Below are 16157 nucleotides of genomic sequence, written 5' to 3'. Positions count from 1 at the left end.
TATTTATTTATTTATTATTTATATATGACAGTGGAATGCATTACCATTCTTATTACACATATAGAGCACATTTTTTCGTATTTCTGATTGTATACACAGTATATTCACACCAATTTGTGTCTTCATACCTGTACTTTGGATAATAATGATCATCACATTCTGCCATCATTAATAACCCCATGCTCCCTCCCTTTCCCCCAACCCCTCTGCCCTATCTAGAGTTGTCTATTCCTCCCATGCTCCTGCTCCCTATCCCACTATGAATCAGCCTCCTTATATCAAAGAAAACATTTAGCATTTAGTTTTTTGGTATTGGCTAACTTCACTTAGCATTATCTTCTCTAATTCCATCCATTTACCTGCAAGTGCCATGATTTTATTCTCTTTTATTACTGACTAATATTCCATTGTGTATAAATGCCACATTTTTTTAAATCCATTCATCTACTGAAGGACATCTAGGTTGCTTCCACAGTTTAGCTATAGTGAATTGTGCTGCTATAAACATTGATGTGGCTGTGTCCCTGTAGTATGCTGTTTTTAAGTCCTTTGGGCATAGACTGAGGAGAGGAATAGCTGGGTCAGATGGTGGTTCCATTCCCAATTTTCCAAGAAATCTTCATACTGCTTTCCATATTGGCTGCACCAATTTGCAGTCCCACCAGCAGTGTGTGAGTGTACTTTTCCCCCCACATTCTCGCCAACACTTTTGTTATTGGCATAATAGCTGCCATTCTGACTAGAATGAGATGAAATCTTACAGTGGTTTTGATTTGCATCTCTCTAATTGCTGGTGATGATGAACATTTTTTCTTGTATTTGTTGATTGATTGTACATCATCTTAGAGATGTTTTAAATTCTTAGAAGTTGAATGTCAAATTTTTATATTAATTTCCAGTATGCTTATTGGGATTGCCTAAGAGGAGCTTTCAATATAAAATTCTAAAACACATAGAATTTTTATGGGAATAATTCTTTTTTTTTAAAATATTTTATTAGTTGTTGATGAACCTTTATTTATTTATATGTGGTGTTTAGAATCGAACCCAGTGCCTCACACATGCTAGGCAAGCATTCTACCACTGAGCCACAGCCTCAGCCTGGGGAATCATTCTTATTGAAACAGATACTTTTCTAAAGGTAAATACTTCAAAACGTAAGAATCCCTGTTAGAGAAAATTGTTGATTGATGTATATCCAGTTCACTTATGTAACTCAAAATTCTATTAGTAAAACAATAACAATAACCTTCCACATTAAGTGCTGATATTGTTTTTTCTTTACTATACTTTCTCCTTACTCTGTGGTCAATACATTAAAAATAATTAAAAGCTAAAGTAAAAATAAGTGAATTTAATTACACGTATTCTAACACTTTTCTCTATTAAACCCTTTGAAAAGCAATCTACGCAGACACTAGTACATGCAGGGTGACTCAGGAAGGCAATAATGGAACTGTGTAATGTGCTTAATAATCTTGCAAGTAGAAACATGTGTTCCGTTCTGGTGTGACTAGTCATTAAATCACAATTCCAGGGAACATCAGGGAAGGACTTAGAACTTTCACTCAAATAACAGGATAAAAATTTGGGCACTTCTTTTCCTGAGAAGCATTGTTCATGTCAAAATACCCCTTTGGCCTGAGCCTAGTAGCTTTTGTTAAGAGTTGATAAAATGAAAGGAATGGAGACTATCAGACTTGTCCTCTGAACTGGAATGCCAAAGGCTGTGGAATTAAAACAAAACAAAACAAAATCAACCCAAGAACATTCCAGAACTTTTGTTGAATCTTGAAATTAGGAGAAAACCTGGGGGTCGTTAATCTTGTCAGAAGTCTACCAGTTCAGAAACTTCTTCCATGATATCCCAGCCAGAGACTCTTCTTATGCCCATGGAAACAGGTAATGCTTAAAGAAAACAAGATAGATAATCAGACATTAACGATTAACATTTACGTCCTTTAACAAATTGATCTAAGGGATCATAAAAAATTGGAATTTGGAGGACTGCTTGGGAGCTTTCAATTGAGAATGAGCGCCTCCAAGAATCCAGTGAAATTATGTCTTCCTTTTCTGTCCCCATTGTGCTGAATTTCAACATTGCCTGAGTATGTGGACTCTGCAGAAAGACCAAACTTTCACTTTTCCTGCTTCTGTTTATATTTTTTTCTTTATCAAAGTTTCTCCTCAGCTCATTTATCTCATGGCATACGTTTGTTTTAGAAATATAAAACATTCAATATACTAATTAGTGTTAAGTAGCTTTAAGGTAAAAATAAAACAAAGGAGTAAGTGAAACCCTAAAAAACAAAAACAAACAAAATGAAATTTAGGAATGCCTCTGAAATTCATACCAGGTTGGTAAATACACATTCTGAGCTAATGAAATGAACTATTTGGGCATCAGCTTTGATTTCCCCCATCACTATAATCATTACTTCATTTATTTCCTTTTTTTTTTTTTTAGTTGTAGGTGGACAGCATGCCTTTATTTTATTTGTTTCATTTTTTATGTGGTGCAAAGGATTGAACCCAGTGCCTCACACATGCTAGGCAACGCTCTGGGCTCCAGCACCAGCCCTTTGCTTTAATTTCTTAGCAGTGCTATACTTTGTACTTCCCACTGCCCAATTGGGGTCTTTTAGGTTAAGAATTGGAGCAATTGCAACTTGTGAGTTTTCCTTCATTTTGCAAAACGAAAAGAGGAGGACTTTGCTCAAGACATAGTTCTTTTTTATACAACTAAAATGAACCAGTCTTATAAGTAAGAAGTAAATTTGAGATCTAAGTTAATGAATTAGTTATATGTGCTGTCGCTACAATTCTTACCAAGCATCTTGAGAGAGAGAGTCGAGTTTTACCTCCAGGAATCAGGTTGTTGCCATCATCACAGAAAATCAGGCCAGCAGCAAGGGTGTTCTCAGCCATTAAAACAACTGGTTTTGCTGGTGGCAGCTTCTGCTGAATCATCAGTAAAATTTAAACAACATGTGGGTGTAACTTGTAAGAATCAAAACAGGCAGAAACCCAGAGAAAAAGTTTGGAAAGTTCCGTTTTCTGGTTGTCGGCAGAGCTATCTGTATTTTTTTTTTTTTTTGGGAGCGGGGAGTACCATCGGTCACTGAACCACATCCCCAGCCCTATTTTTTTAAGATATTTATTTTTTAGTTGTAGTTGCACTAAATACCTTTATTTAACTTATTTATTTTTATTGGGTGCTGAGGATCGAACCCAGGGTCCCGCACGTGCCAGGCGAGCACTCTACTGCTGAGCCTCCCCAGCCCTATTTTGTATTTTATTTAGAGACAGGGTCTCACTGAGTTGCTTAGCGCCTCGCTTTTGCTGAGGCTGGCTTTGAACTAGGGATCCTCCTTCTCAGCCTCTGGAGCCACTGGGATCACAGGCGTGTGCCACCGCGCCCAGCTGTAGTTTTTTTTCAAGTGGTTTAAGAGTTCCAGCAAAACAGAGTAAATCCTTAATTAATTAATTAATTAGTGGTTTAGGGGATTGAACCCAGGGGCGCTGTACCACTGAATTATATTCTCAGCCCTTTTTATTTTATTTTGAGACAGGATCTTGCTAAGTTGTCCAGGCTGATTTGGAACCTGTGATCCTCCTGCCTCAGCCTCTAGAGTTTCTGAAATTACAGGCAAATACCACCATACCTGGCCCAGAATAAATCCTTTAAAAGGATATGCAGCTATTGCAGTTTAATTAGGAGGTCTGGAAAAGCCAGAAGCTTAGGAAGGGAGTATAGGGACCCAAAGAATAGCCGTGTGTGTGTGTGTGTGTGTGTGTGTGTGTGTGTGTGTGTGAGAAGAAAATTCATAAGAACTCTGAAATGTTTTCTTTTTTCTGCTATTTGAGAAGAATCTGAGGCAACGGTGTCACATGGACTTAAAAACAGAAAACAAAACTGGTGAAAGACACCTCAACATCAGAGGGTGTGACAGGGAATTAGAAAGAAGCTTTCTTTTTAGGCTTCTGATGCATGACCTCATTTTGCCTGGGGCGACTCAAGTATGTCCATTTAATCAGAGAACACAGGAGCACATCCACTGACATGGCTGTTATTAAATCTGGAATTGTGAAAACATAGCCACATCCTCACTGGGAGTATGGAAAAGCTGAAGCCAGCAGGCCCTTGCTTAGCTGAATCTTGCGTAGTCTGCTTAGTCTCTGGATTCCGTCCCTGCAATAGCAAGACTCTGCGCTGCTTTTAGAGGCCAACTCTGTACCAGATACTCTGCTAAGCCATCAGACTCACGGTGGCATAAAATCTCCTTGACAGTTCAGTGAAGCAGATATGATCTCCACCCCCGTTTTTACATGTGGAAACTGGGTCACAGACAAGTTAAATGACTTGGCAGAGACCACACAGTAAATGGAAAGCAGAGTTGGACACAGCTCTCTCTGACCCCATACCCAGGCCCTTGACTGTTCAGGGATGCCTGGAAAAACAGAGATGTTTGCTGGCTGTGAGCTGCAGGAAGACATCCTTCGCCTGTCGTTTCCTTCCCATACTACTTAGTAGCATTTCCTTGCTAAGTGTGACAGTTAATTTTTGTGTGTCCACTTGACTGGGCTAAGGGATGTCCCGATGGCTGATGAAACACCATTTCTGAATGTGTTTGGGAGGGTCTTTCCAGAAGATATTAACATTTGGGTCAGTAAATTAAATAAAGAAGATCCACCCCACAAACGTAGGCAGACATTATCCAATCCACTGAGGATCTGAATAGAACCAAAGGGTAGAAGAAAGACAAGATCTCTCTCTCCTTGATCTGAGTCATCCATCTCCTGTCCTCAGACATCAGAGTGCCTGGTTTTGGGGGCTTCAGACCCAGACTGAATTACATCATCAGTGTTTTCTGACAGCAGAAGATTGTGGGGCTTTTTGGTTTTCATAATTTGTGAGCCAATTTCCATAATAAATATCTATACACAACCATATAATAATTTGGCCAGAGGTGTGTGTGTGTGTGTGTATGTGTGTGTGTGTGTGTGTGTGTGTCCATGTCCTGTTGGTTCTGTTTCTCTGGAGAACCATAAATAACACTCTGACCATGGCTCCTACACCAGCAATAGCAGCAGCAGCAGCAGCAGGAGCAGTGGTAGCAATGTCTCCTGGGAGCTTCCGTAGACATGCAGAAGCTGAGATACCACCCTGGACCTGCAGAACCAGAATCTGCTCTTCCAAGCTTTAAAAGCACTGATCACCTTCTTCACTGGTACATTTATTACAGATTTTTAATAATGTGCTTTAATAATGTGCCTGTGATTGATAGCAACTCTGAGAAATCATTCTTGTGTCTGTCATCAAATGCTTGGTTTTCAGAGGAATAGTCTTCTTTACCAGACCTTTGCTACACCAGAAATTCCCATTAAAAGAGTAGGGGAGCCAGGCTCAATGGCAGGTACTGTAGTCCTGGCTATGTGTGGGAGGCTGAGGCAGAAGGATCACTTAAACCCAGGAGTTCAAGGCCAGTCTGGGCAACACAGTAAAACCCCAGCTCAAAACAACAGCAACCGAGACAAAAAGTAGGGAGAAGAAGTAAGGAAGCGTTTTAAAAGGTTTTGCTGAGTAGGGTTCAGGGAGCTGAGTAGTACAAGGTAATGCTAAATATTAACACCTAAGAAGATTAGCCCAGATTGTGGGTGGAGGATTCTCATTGGGTTAAAGGTCACTTACTCACAAATCTCTTTAGTTCCCGGGAGCCTCAAACAGTCTGTGAGGAGGGGCCTAATAGTGGAAGGGACCGGGCAGGAGGCCAGGAAGAAGGGCACAGTTCTGAGGACCTCTTATGGGGTGTGAGCTCTGTTTCTTCTGCCTTAAGAGGTAACCAGTTATGGGAACTAGGCTTTGGGAGGTTTCTAGAGAGTGTCAAAGTCAAACAAGAAATGTACACAGGCGTCTCCAACAAAGGAACTTTTCTTTGGGAACAAAGACTAGGATTGCAATCCAGGCCACACAAGGACAGGCCAGGGTGACCTCTGGGATACAGGGAGAGCAAAGGAGAGGTTGAGGGCTTTATCGTGACAGAGAAGTCTGCACAAGTTGTTGGGAATGAAAGCTCAACTAGCACTTTTGTTGCTTGAGGGATCTGGCAAGCCCTGACTGGTGTCATAACAATTCAAAGTGAGTCTTGAGGTCAGAGTTGGCAGTTCTGTCATCAGTTCCTAAGTAAAAACAGTCTTTTTAAAAAATTTGTTCTTTTTAGGTATACAAGACAGTAGAGTATATTTTCACTTATGATACATACATGGAGTATAACTTATCCTAATTAGGATCCCAGTCTTAAAAGAGTCTTAAGATAGGGCAGGCTGTTTTGGGGGGTTGGTTCTGTGAGAGAGTTCCTGGAGCAGGCATTGGAGACCTGAGTATTTACTCTTCTTTCCCACGGTCCCTTGACCCCACTCAAGTGGGCTGTGACAGGTCCAAGTTCATTCTGTTTTTGTTTTAATTTCTTAGTTGTAGGTGGACACAATACCTTTATTTATTTTTATGTGGTGCTGAGAATCGAACCCAGTGCCTCCCACATGCTGGGCAAGTGCCTTACCACTGAGCTACCTCCCTAGCCCCCACCCCCCTGTCCATTTTGTACAAAGAATTTTCACAAGGGGAAGTCAGTGAACATGGGGAGAGTTTCTTGAAGCTCCAAGTTTTTGGAGAGAATAAAAAGTTACTATGCCATGAGAGGTAAGAAGAGAAAGAGTAAACTTAAAATCAAGCCCAGAGGTTGGTAAAGCGAAAAAAAAAAAAAAAAAAAAAGCCAAGATGGAGGGGGGTGGGAGAAGAAATTCTGCATGCCCACAACCATACAACAGAATCAACAATATCAATTTTTTTTTTCCATTGGGATTGCATTTTTTTTTGTATTTTCCTTCAGATTTAAATACCTTTGGGACTTAAAATCAGCTACAGGGATGCAGCCACATCAGTGTTTATAGCACCTCAATTCACAATAGCTAAACTGTGGAACCAACCTAGATGCCCTTCAACATGGATAAAGAAAATGTGGCACATATAACAATGGAATATTACTCAGCCTTAAAGAAGAATTAAATTATGGCATTTGCAGATAAATGGATAGAACTAGAGAAAATCATGGTAAGTGAAATAAGCCAACACCCCCCCCCCCCAAGTAAAAGCCCAATGTTTTCTCTGATCAGCGGACGCTGTTCCATAGTGGGGCTGGGGGATAGGGAAGAATGAAGGAACTTTGGTTTGTGTAGAGGTAGTGAGGGGAAGGGTTGGGTTATGGGATGGGAAGGATGGTAGAAAGAGACAGATATTATTACACTATATACATATATGATTACACTAATGGAGTGACTCTGAATCTTGTACAGCCAGAGGATTAAGAAGTTGTGCTCCATTTGCATACAATATGTCAAAATGCATTTTACTATAAAATAAATAAATAAATTAATTAAAAATAAATAAATACCTTTGGATCCAACTTTTGGTTCCTTGGAAGTTTAAATTCACATTCCCCCCATCCCCCCTCAAAAAAGGACTGAGGATGTAGCTAAATAGTAGAATGCTTGTTTAGCATGTATGAGGCCCTGGGTTTGATCCCAAGTACTGTAAAAAAAAAAATACAATAATGAAATAAATAAAGACCTTGTGAAGATTTCTTCAGGTTTCCAGGAGCTTACTTCTCTTAGGTTTACAGTTTACATGTCTTTCTAGTGTTTGAGTCCTTTCTATGAAATTCCATGCAGTAGTGGTGCCAGTACAATTTACAATTCAAAACACAGAATGATCCTACCTGGGAGGAATTACATCCTGCTAATTTTACAGATAAGCAAGGAAATAATGGTTCAGAGAAGTTAAGAAATTAGGCCAAGGCCAGATAGTCAGTAAACCAAGAAGAGAGGATTTGAATTCACTTCTGCCTGACGCAAGGGAGGTTTGTTACAATGGTGGCTCCCAGTGACCTGCCCCTATTGGTGCTGATGCCCTATGTTCCTACTCCTGAATCTAGTCTATCCCTGCGACTTTCAAGAAATGCCCTTGAGTTCCAAGTCTAACTGGGAGCCCAGAGCTGCTTTGCGTGTGGGTTTTGTTTTTTGTGGTGCTGAAGATTGAACTCAGGGCCTTGCACATACTAGGCAAGTGCTCTGTCAGTGAGCTACAGCCCTAGCCCTTCCAGAGCTGCTTTGCAAGAAGGCGGACTATTCCACCAGAAGGATCTCACAGGGAGATACCACACAGAGACCTGGCTTCTGATTGACAACTTAGGCTGAAGTCCAAGACACATGACCCCTATTGTAATCAGTCTCACCCTTTGCAGTCATTCTAAAGCATCAAATATGTTGGACATTATACTCCATCACTTAGAAGGGAGATTCGGGACCTGTACCCTGTTCACATTTCTGCCCATGGAATTGTTGAAAATAATAAATGGATGGTTTTAGTTTTAAACCATCAAGTTTTGGTGAAGCAGTAATAGCTATAAGCAACAACAACAACAACAAATCCCACACGCTATTGTTCTGTGACTGAGGAAAAAGAATAAATGATGAGTTCATAAAGTCCCTGAACAGGGGAGAAAGAAAGTGGGGGTCAGAGTGGGTTAAAGAGGATTGTTTGGGGTGGACTATAAGGGTAGAGAGAGGAAAAGAAAAAGAAGTATACAGACCTCTAAGTAGGGTAGACAGGAAATGACAGAATTTTAAACCTTAGGCAAACACTTTTTTCCAGGTAGCATTTCTAGCCCAGAGCAAATCTTTACAATATAATTAATACAAAGAAGTGGAAAAGGAAAGATAGAAAGTAGTCTGTTTTAAATAATTTGAACAAGAAGGTAAAAGACCAAGATGTTTCCAATGGCAATCTCTAGGTGGTGGTGTTACAAATAATGTTTTGTTAGTTTTGTATTCTCTTCCAGTTTTCCTATATTTTCTATAACGAGTTTTTTTTTTCTTGTACTGGGGATTGAACTCAGGGATGCCCAACCACTGAGCCACATCTCCAGCCCTATTTTGTATTTTATTTAGAGACAGGGACTGAGTTGCTTAGTGCCTCTATTTTGCTGAGGCTGGCTTTGAACTCATGATCCTCCTGCCTCAGCTTCCTGAGCTACTGGGATTACAGGTTTGGCTACCACATCCAGCTCTACAATTAACTTTTTAATTTTTCAAAATTTTAATATTAAAATAAAACTGCATAGAATTTTAAAAGTCTCGGGCTGGGATTGTGGCTCAGCGGTAGAGCAGCTTGCCTAGCACGGGTGGGGCCCTGGTTCGATCCTCAGCACCACATAAAAATAAAGGCATTGTGTTGTGTCCATCTACACCTAAAAAATAAATATTAAAAAAAAGAGTTTAAAAAAAGAAACTTAAAAAAAAGTCTCATGTGTACAAGTGGCACAGAAAATCTCTAATTCTCTGTCCACCTTTCCTCTCCTCATCTTGTACCCTACAGGTAACCACTTTCAACTATTTCTGGTTTTAGTTCTTTTTTTAGTTAAGTATACATCTCTAAAAATGTGCTTATACTTCCATTACTAGTTTTTAAAAAATATCTTATAGTTGTTAATGGATGTTTTATTTTATTTATTTGTATGCAGTGCTGATGATCAAAACCAGGGCCTCACACATGCCAGGCAAGTGCTCTACAACTCCACCCCTCCATTACTTGTTTTATAATCCTGAGGCAGCTATTGATCCTCTGCTACAAAATTCTTATTATTTATTAAAAAATGTGTTTAACACCTACAATGTACAGGTACTATTCAGGTACTAGTGAAAAGGTAGAGAATAATAAGAGTTCCTGCCATTTTAGAACATATGTTCTAGTAAAGGAAGATGACTGGTGGAAAACAAAGAAATAAATAAGATAATGTCCAATAGTAAAAGGTACTATGAAGAAAACAAAATAGGGTTTAGAACAGAAGGATGGAGTGGATCACCCTAAAATTGGCTGTAACAGCATCTCCCATCTCATGTGCTCATCTATAATATTGCCACTTGTCCATCAAGAGAAGGAGCTTAGTGGTGGGGATGTAGCTCAGTTGGTAGAGTGCTTGCCTCACATGTATAAGGCCCTGGGTTCGATCCCCAGCACCAAAAGGAGAAAAAGACACAGAGCTTATTTTCCTTACCCTTGTATTTGGGTGGTTTGATGACTTACCCGTAACTAGTAGAACATGGCAGAAGCAATGCTGTATGAACTCCAGGGCCAGGCCATAAAAGGCAACGGAGCTTTCCTTAGTTGCTGGAATATTTGCTCTTGAAACTTTTAGTGGCCACGTAAATGGTCCAGCTGCCCTGAGGCTGCAATGCTGTGGGGAAGCTCAAACTAACACCCAAACAAACCATAGGAGAGGCCCTGAAACTACAAGAAGAGGTTCCCAGCTAATCCCCAAGTGATCCAGCCAAATTAACACCTAAACAAACCATAGGAGAGGCCCTGAAACTACAAGAAGAGAGAGGTTCCCAGCCAGTCCCCAATGATCCAGCCCCATGCTGTTCCTCCCAGCCACCATCTGACAGCTGTGACCTCAATGGTGAAAAGAAGCCTGCCATATAAGGATCTGGAGATAACATGGTCCAAGCAGAGGAAACTGCAAGTAAAAATGACCTGAGTTAGGAATGAACTTCATACTGGTCATGGTGGTGCACACTTGTAATCTCAGCGATTTGGGAGGCTAAGTCAGAGAATTCAAGTTCACTCTAGTCTGAGCAACTTAGTGAGACCCTGTCACAAAATAAAATAAAAAGGGCTGTGGTAGAGGGGATACAGCTCAGTGGTAGAGTGCTCCTGGGTTTAATCCCCAATACCACCAGGAAAAAAAAAAAGCGAGCTTTACACCAATAGATAAGATAGACAAATACAAGAAAGCCCATAGCAGTTTCATTCATAATCGCCCCAAACAACCCAAATGTTCATCAACAGAAAAATGGATAAACTCTGATGTAGTCATACAATGGAAAATCACATTGCAATAAAAAATTAACTAATTATAATGCACCAATAAAAATATGGGAAAAAAAGAATTTGGGATATTACATTGATTAAAAAAAAAAAGAATGAACTGCTTGACGCAGTGGTGCATACTTGTAATTCCAGCAATCTGAGAGTCTGGGGAAGGAGGATTGCAAGTTCAAGGCCAACCTGGGTAATTTAGAGAGAATCTGTTAAAAAAATTGCTGAGGATGTAGCTGGGTGATACAGGACCCCTGGGTTCAATTCTGTTCAATGAAAATAAACAACAAAATATTAACTACAAAGATGTGCAGCAATGTAAGTGAATTTCATTATGTTTGGTGAAAGGAGAAAAACATACTAGTATAAACTTTTAAAAAAATTTGTTCCAATGGAATGCATTTCAACTCATTGTATACAAATGGAGCACAGTTTTTCATTTCTCTGGTTGTACATGAGGCAGAATCACACCATTCGTGCAATCATACAGGTACAAAGGGGAATAATGTCCATCTGTAGTACATACTTTTAAATTTCACTTACCTGAAGATCAAGAACAGACAAAACAGATGGATGATGCAGAAGTCAGAACAGAAGCTACTTCTAAGAGGAAGTGGATTGATGAGAAAGAAGCACGAGGGAATTTTTTGGAGTGCTGGCAATGTTCTACATCTCAATCTGGGTGATGGTTGCCCTGATATACACACGTGTAAAAATTCATCAAGCTGTTTACTTAAGATTATGCAATGCATGCATATCATTGCATATATTCCATATCTCAATTAAAAAAAAAAACACACAGGGAGTGTTCATTTGGTTTGGCTTTTCTATCTCCTCCCTGCACTGGTTGGTTATCTTTCAGCCTTCAATCATTTACTTACCTCTGTGCTTGTTCCCTCAACTTCTGACAGTACTCCTGATCCTACCAAAGACGAACACACAGTGCTGCTAAGCCTTCTTCCCCCTTTTCTCAAGCCCCCTGCTCTCCTTTCAAGTTTTCTCAGCTGTCCTTTGACTTTTCCATTTCTTAGGTTGATAATACATTTTTTAGGTTGATAAAGTACATTTCTTAAGTTGATAAAAATAAATAAATACCCAGAAGGCTTCATTATGGTTACAAAACAGAATGAATGTTTTGTAACCATAATGAAGCCTTCTGGGTATTTATTTATTTATTTTTTCTGTATTAGTGATTGAAGTCAGGAGCTCTCTACCCCCGAACTACATCCCCAGCAGGGTCTTGCTAAGTTTCTAGGCTGCTCTCGAACTTGCGATCCTCCTGCCTCAGCCTCCTGAGTAGCTGGGGTTATAAGTGTGCACCATCATGCTTGGCCTAGGTTTTGTTTTTAATTTATTCTTCAATATTAAAATTCAAAAAACAGAGTCCACATTATGACGATGATATAAATATTGCCCCTGACTAGACTCAAATGAAATGCCAAAACTACATTTCCTTGACAACAGGTCAAATGTCTCTTTATCACTTAAAGAAGCATATTTTTAGTATTCAAATAAAATATGCCCTTTGTTTCTGCATCAGTCAGCTATTGCAGTGTAACAAATCACCCCCAATTTGGTGGTTTAAAACAAAAACAATCTGTTATCTCTCACTAGTCTAGGGTCAGCTGAGTAGTTCTGTGACTCTGAATGTGACTGAGCTCTAGGTCCACTCCCAAGTCTGCTGGACTGTGCTGAACACTGGCCAATCTCAGATTGTCTTGTGGTAATTGGCTTAGTCTTCCTCTGTTATTTTTCATATCATTCTAGCTTTTTTTGCAGTACCAGGGATTGAACTCAGGGGTACTCAACCACTGAGTCACATCCCCAGTCCTATTTTGTATTTTATTTAGAGATAGTTCTCACTGAGTTGCTTAGTGCCTCGCCATTGCTGAGGCTGGCTTTGAACCCGTGATCCTCCTGCCTCAGCCTCCTGAGCCACTGGGATTACAGGTATATGCCAGCCCATTCAACTCCTTCTAGCATGTTAACCAACATTTGTTCTCATGGGGGCAGCAAAGCTTTGAGAGAAAGTAGAGATTTTGCAAGCCTCTTTTCATGTTTTCCTCTTGCGTAATTTGCCACTGTACTATTGGCTGAATCAAGTCTCACGGCAAATACAATTGAGTCTACCAAAGGGTGTGGAGACAGGGCTACCATTAATGCTATCAGTGTAATATACTTAAACTATCAAATTTTCAAAATTATACATTTTTCTTTGTTTGATATTTCTTGTATATTTATTATTTATTTCCTGGTGTTTCTAATTGGCCTTTTTTTTTGGCTGTTGAGAGAAGGAATACATACTTTCTTCACTACATGACTACTATCATTTAGTTTCTTATCCTTTTTTTCCCTGTTGTTTGGAATTTACTCCATGCTTCTTGAAAGCATTCTTTTTTAAAAATATATTTCTTCAGTTGTTGATAGACCTTTATTATATTTATTTATAAGTGATGCTGAGACTCAAACCCAGTGCCTCACACATGCCAGGGCAAGTGTGCTACCGCTGAGCCCCAGCCCCAGCCCTTGAAAGCATTCTTGTGGGAGCTCTCTGGGGTCTTGAACTAGTGTGTTTGGGTTGCTTAAAGAGCTGATACCCTGTCGGGCACGGTGGCACATGCCTATAATCCCAGTGGCTCCAGAGGCTGAGGCAGGAGGATCGTGAGTTCAAAGCCAGCTTCTGTGAAATAAGGCGCTAAGCAACTCAGTGAGACCCTGGCAAGCTTCACAGCCAGACGTAAAACCATCTTAGACCCTCAACAGAGGGAGCTGCCAATGACTGCATAACAGAATCCAAGTAAGACCAGTAGGGCCACACAGCTGAGCCCAGCCAACCCAGAAAATGATAAGATATAATAAATCCTTGTAATTTGACACTGTAAAAGTCTGCTGTCACTTGTTATGCAGTCATAGGCAATGGATACTAAGCGTTTTGAATTTTGTTTTTATTCTGATTGTCTGTGTTCTGCATGGGTAAGGCAGGTGTGAAGTAGAGAACTGATTCAGCAGTTTTGAAAGCGGAGATTCAACTCACCCCTGTTTCTTGTCCTCGCTCCAGGCTTCTGCACCAGACATCTGTTAGCCTTGAATCTTTCTTGGTAAGGCAGACTGCTGGTGACCTAACCCAACAGCCATTCTCTCTCTTCCCCACTTAGTAAAACAACTCTGATTTTAGCAATGTATCCAACAAAAATAGTCTATTTCTAAGCCTCTTTTGTAGCTAGGGGATAGCACATGAAAAACTTTGAGAGAATGAGATCTAAATGGAAGAGTTCTGTGAGATTTCCACAAAGACTACTTAAATAGAATTGACTCACAAGCTGAGGGGTCGCAGCAGAGCCCTGACACTGTCTGCAAAATCTGCCCTATACCTGGGAGTTCAAATCTTTGTTCAACAAATAAAAAAGGAAATGAGGCAAACTCGTGCTCAATTAGGCAAGTGCTTTCTTGGGCCAGGTACAGTGGTACATACCTGTAATCCCAGTGACTCGGAGGTGGAGGCAGGAGGATCACAAGTTCAAGGCTGACCTTGGCAACTTAGTGAAACCCTGTCTCAAAATAAAAAATAAGGGGTTAGGATCATAGCTTAGTGATAGAGTGCTTGCCTAGCATGTGTGAGGCACTAGGTTTGATCCTCAGTACCTCATATAAATAAAATAAAGTTCCACTGACAACTAAAAAATATATTAAAAAATAAAAATAAAAAGGGCTAGATGTGTAGCTCAGTGGTAGAGTACCTCTGGGTTCAGTCCCCAGTATTACAAACACACGAAAGTGCATAAATGCAAAAAAAAAAAAAAAAAAGTGCTTTTGTTGCCTTTTGCCCTGTGGGTTTTATTGACTTGGTCTGACCCAGTGGACTGTGTCCCCTAAAGGTTTATTTTTGCTTCTAGGCACACGGCCAAAGCATGTGGTTCTTCCCAATGTGGGAAAAGATAGTCTATCTTATGTGTTGTCAGCTGATAAGGAAAGAGGTACATTTTCAGGCTCCCTTCTGGCTGGTTAGTTGGCTGTCTGGCCAGTCTATCTTCTGTGTCATGATGTAATTTAATTTCTAAAAACAACCCAAGTCTGGAGTCCAATGGCCTGGCCAAGTCTAGTTCATTGGTTCTGCTCTCAGAGAGCCCTGTCCAGGGCTTTCACGTGTGCCCAGGAGAAGTGGTAGATAGTTGCCAAAACAGGCAAGTGACATAACCACTTTGAGATTCAGTTTTCTTATCTGAAAAACAAAGAGAATGTGGGAAGAGATCATCTCTGGGGCTTCTGCATGCTGGAGGATTCTAATCCTGTATGTTAGCAGGCCTGGCCTACAACTCCAGTCAAGGAAGGCCATGTGTGTATGTCATAGATTTCCACTGAAGACCATTGGTAGAAGGAGGGTGTTATAACCAAGTCCTCAGACTTCAGGACTCATTGTCTTTTGACTCTTTTGACTCTCTTATCCCACATGTGAAGTACACCAACAAAATACCCAGATGTCAAATGCCCAGCAGAGAAAAATTCACCACAGTTAGTGTAAATGAAAATTCAAAGAAGAATTGTCAAATGGTTTGTGGCACATTCAGATAATGGAATATGATAGAGATGACAGAAATTTTTGAAAGAATTTTCAGTGACATACAGAATCATATAACCTACATATGCTACATGGAAAATAGGATATAAAACCATATATGTATAAGGATCCCAACTGGCTCCAATATATGACTACATTATAAAAGACTTGAAATTTACATATTTAAAAATTTACAAATTTTGTTTACATATTTATAGATCATAAAATGAAGTTCTATCTTTTTTCCTTCTTTATCTTTTTCTGTACATGATAAGTTTTCTATAATTGCCAGAAATATGTATTATTTTAATAAACAGAAATTTTTTAAAAAAGGCTTTTTGTTTTGTTTTGTTTTCCCAGAAGAATAATTAAAACAGTATTTGGGCCTTCTTATTTATCTGCAAATCTCTTGTGGGTGCCAGGTACTATGATGGATTTCCTCTATTCACTGGACTTGATTGCCAGGGCTATCATGTGTAATTATGATTGCTACCTGCATAGACAGTATATGATGGAGCCTGAGCCTTTGTTCTTTCCTGTGACTTTAAATGCTGCTGTCTCAGTTTTCAACTGAGTGTCAATGGTGTCATCTTCTGCCCAGACTTGTGCTGACTCTACAGAAAGGGATGACCTCATTTACTCTGAGTATAGTTGGAGTTGGGGGAT

General features: G+C 39.9%; 1 long non-coding RNA gene across 3 annotated transcripts; it reads right to left on the bottom strand.

The window, feature by feature from the left end:
• Window positions 1-214: 214 nt before the first annotated feature.
• LOC124088091 (uncharacterized) lies at window positions 215-14277 on the bottom strand. 3 transcript variants are annotated; one of them, XR_009226055.1, is made up of 3 exons: window positions 13971-14277; window positions 2830-2958; window positions 215-1908 (listed from the first exon to the last, which is right to left on the bottom strand). It is a non-coding gene; the product is annotated as an uncharacterized LOC124088091 (long non-coding RNA). The 3 variants fall into 3 exon arrangements; XR_009226054.1 differs by lacking the exon at window positions 13971-14277 and adding an exon at window positions 11480-11991; XR_006850260.2 differs by lacking the exon at window positions 13971-14277 and adding an exon at window positions 10142-10484.
• Window positions 14278-16157: the final 1880 nt, after the last annotated feature.

Source organism: Marmota monax, unplaced genomic scaffold, assembly GCF_021218885.2.
Source record: "Marmota monax isolate L192 unplaced genomic scaffold, Marmota_monax_Labrador192_F-V1.1 WCK01_AAM20220418_F8-fsc00021, whole genome shotgun sequence".
NCBI classification, from domain to species: Eukaryota; Metazoa; Chordata; class Mammalia; order Rodentia; family Sciuridae; genus Marmota; species Marmota monax.
Note: the sequence above shows the minus strand (reverse complement) of the source record. Positions and strands in the feature narration are given on the sequence as shown.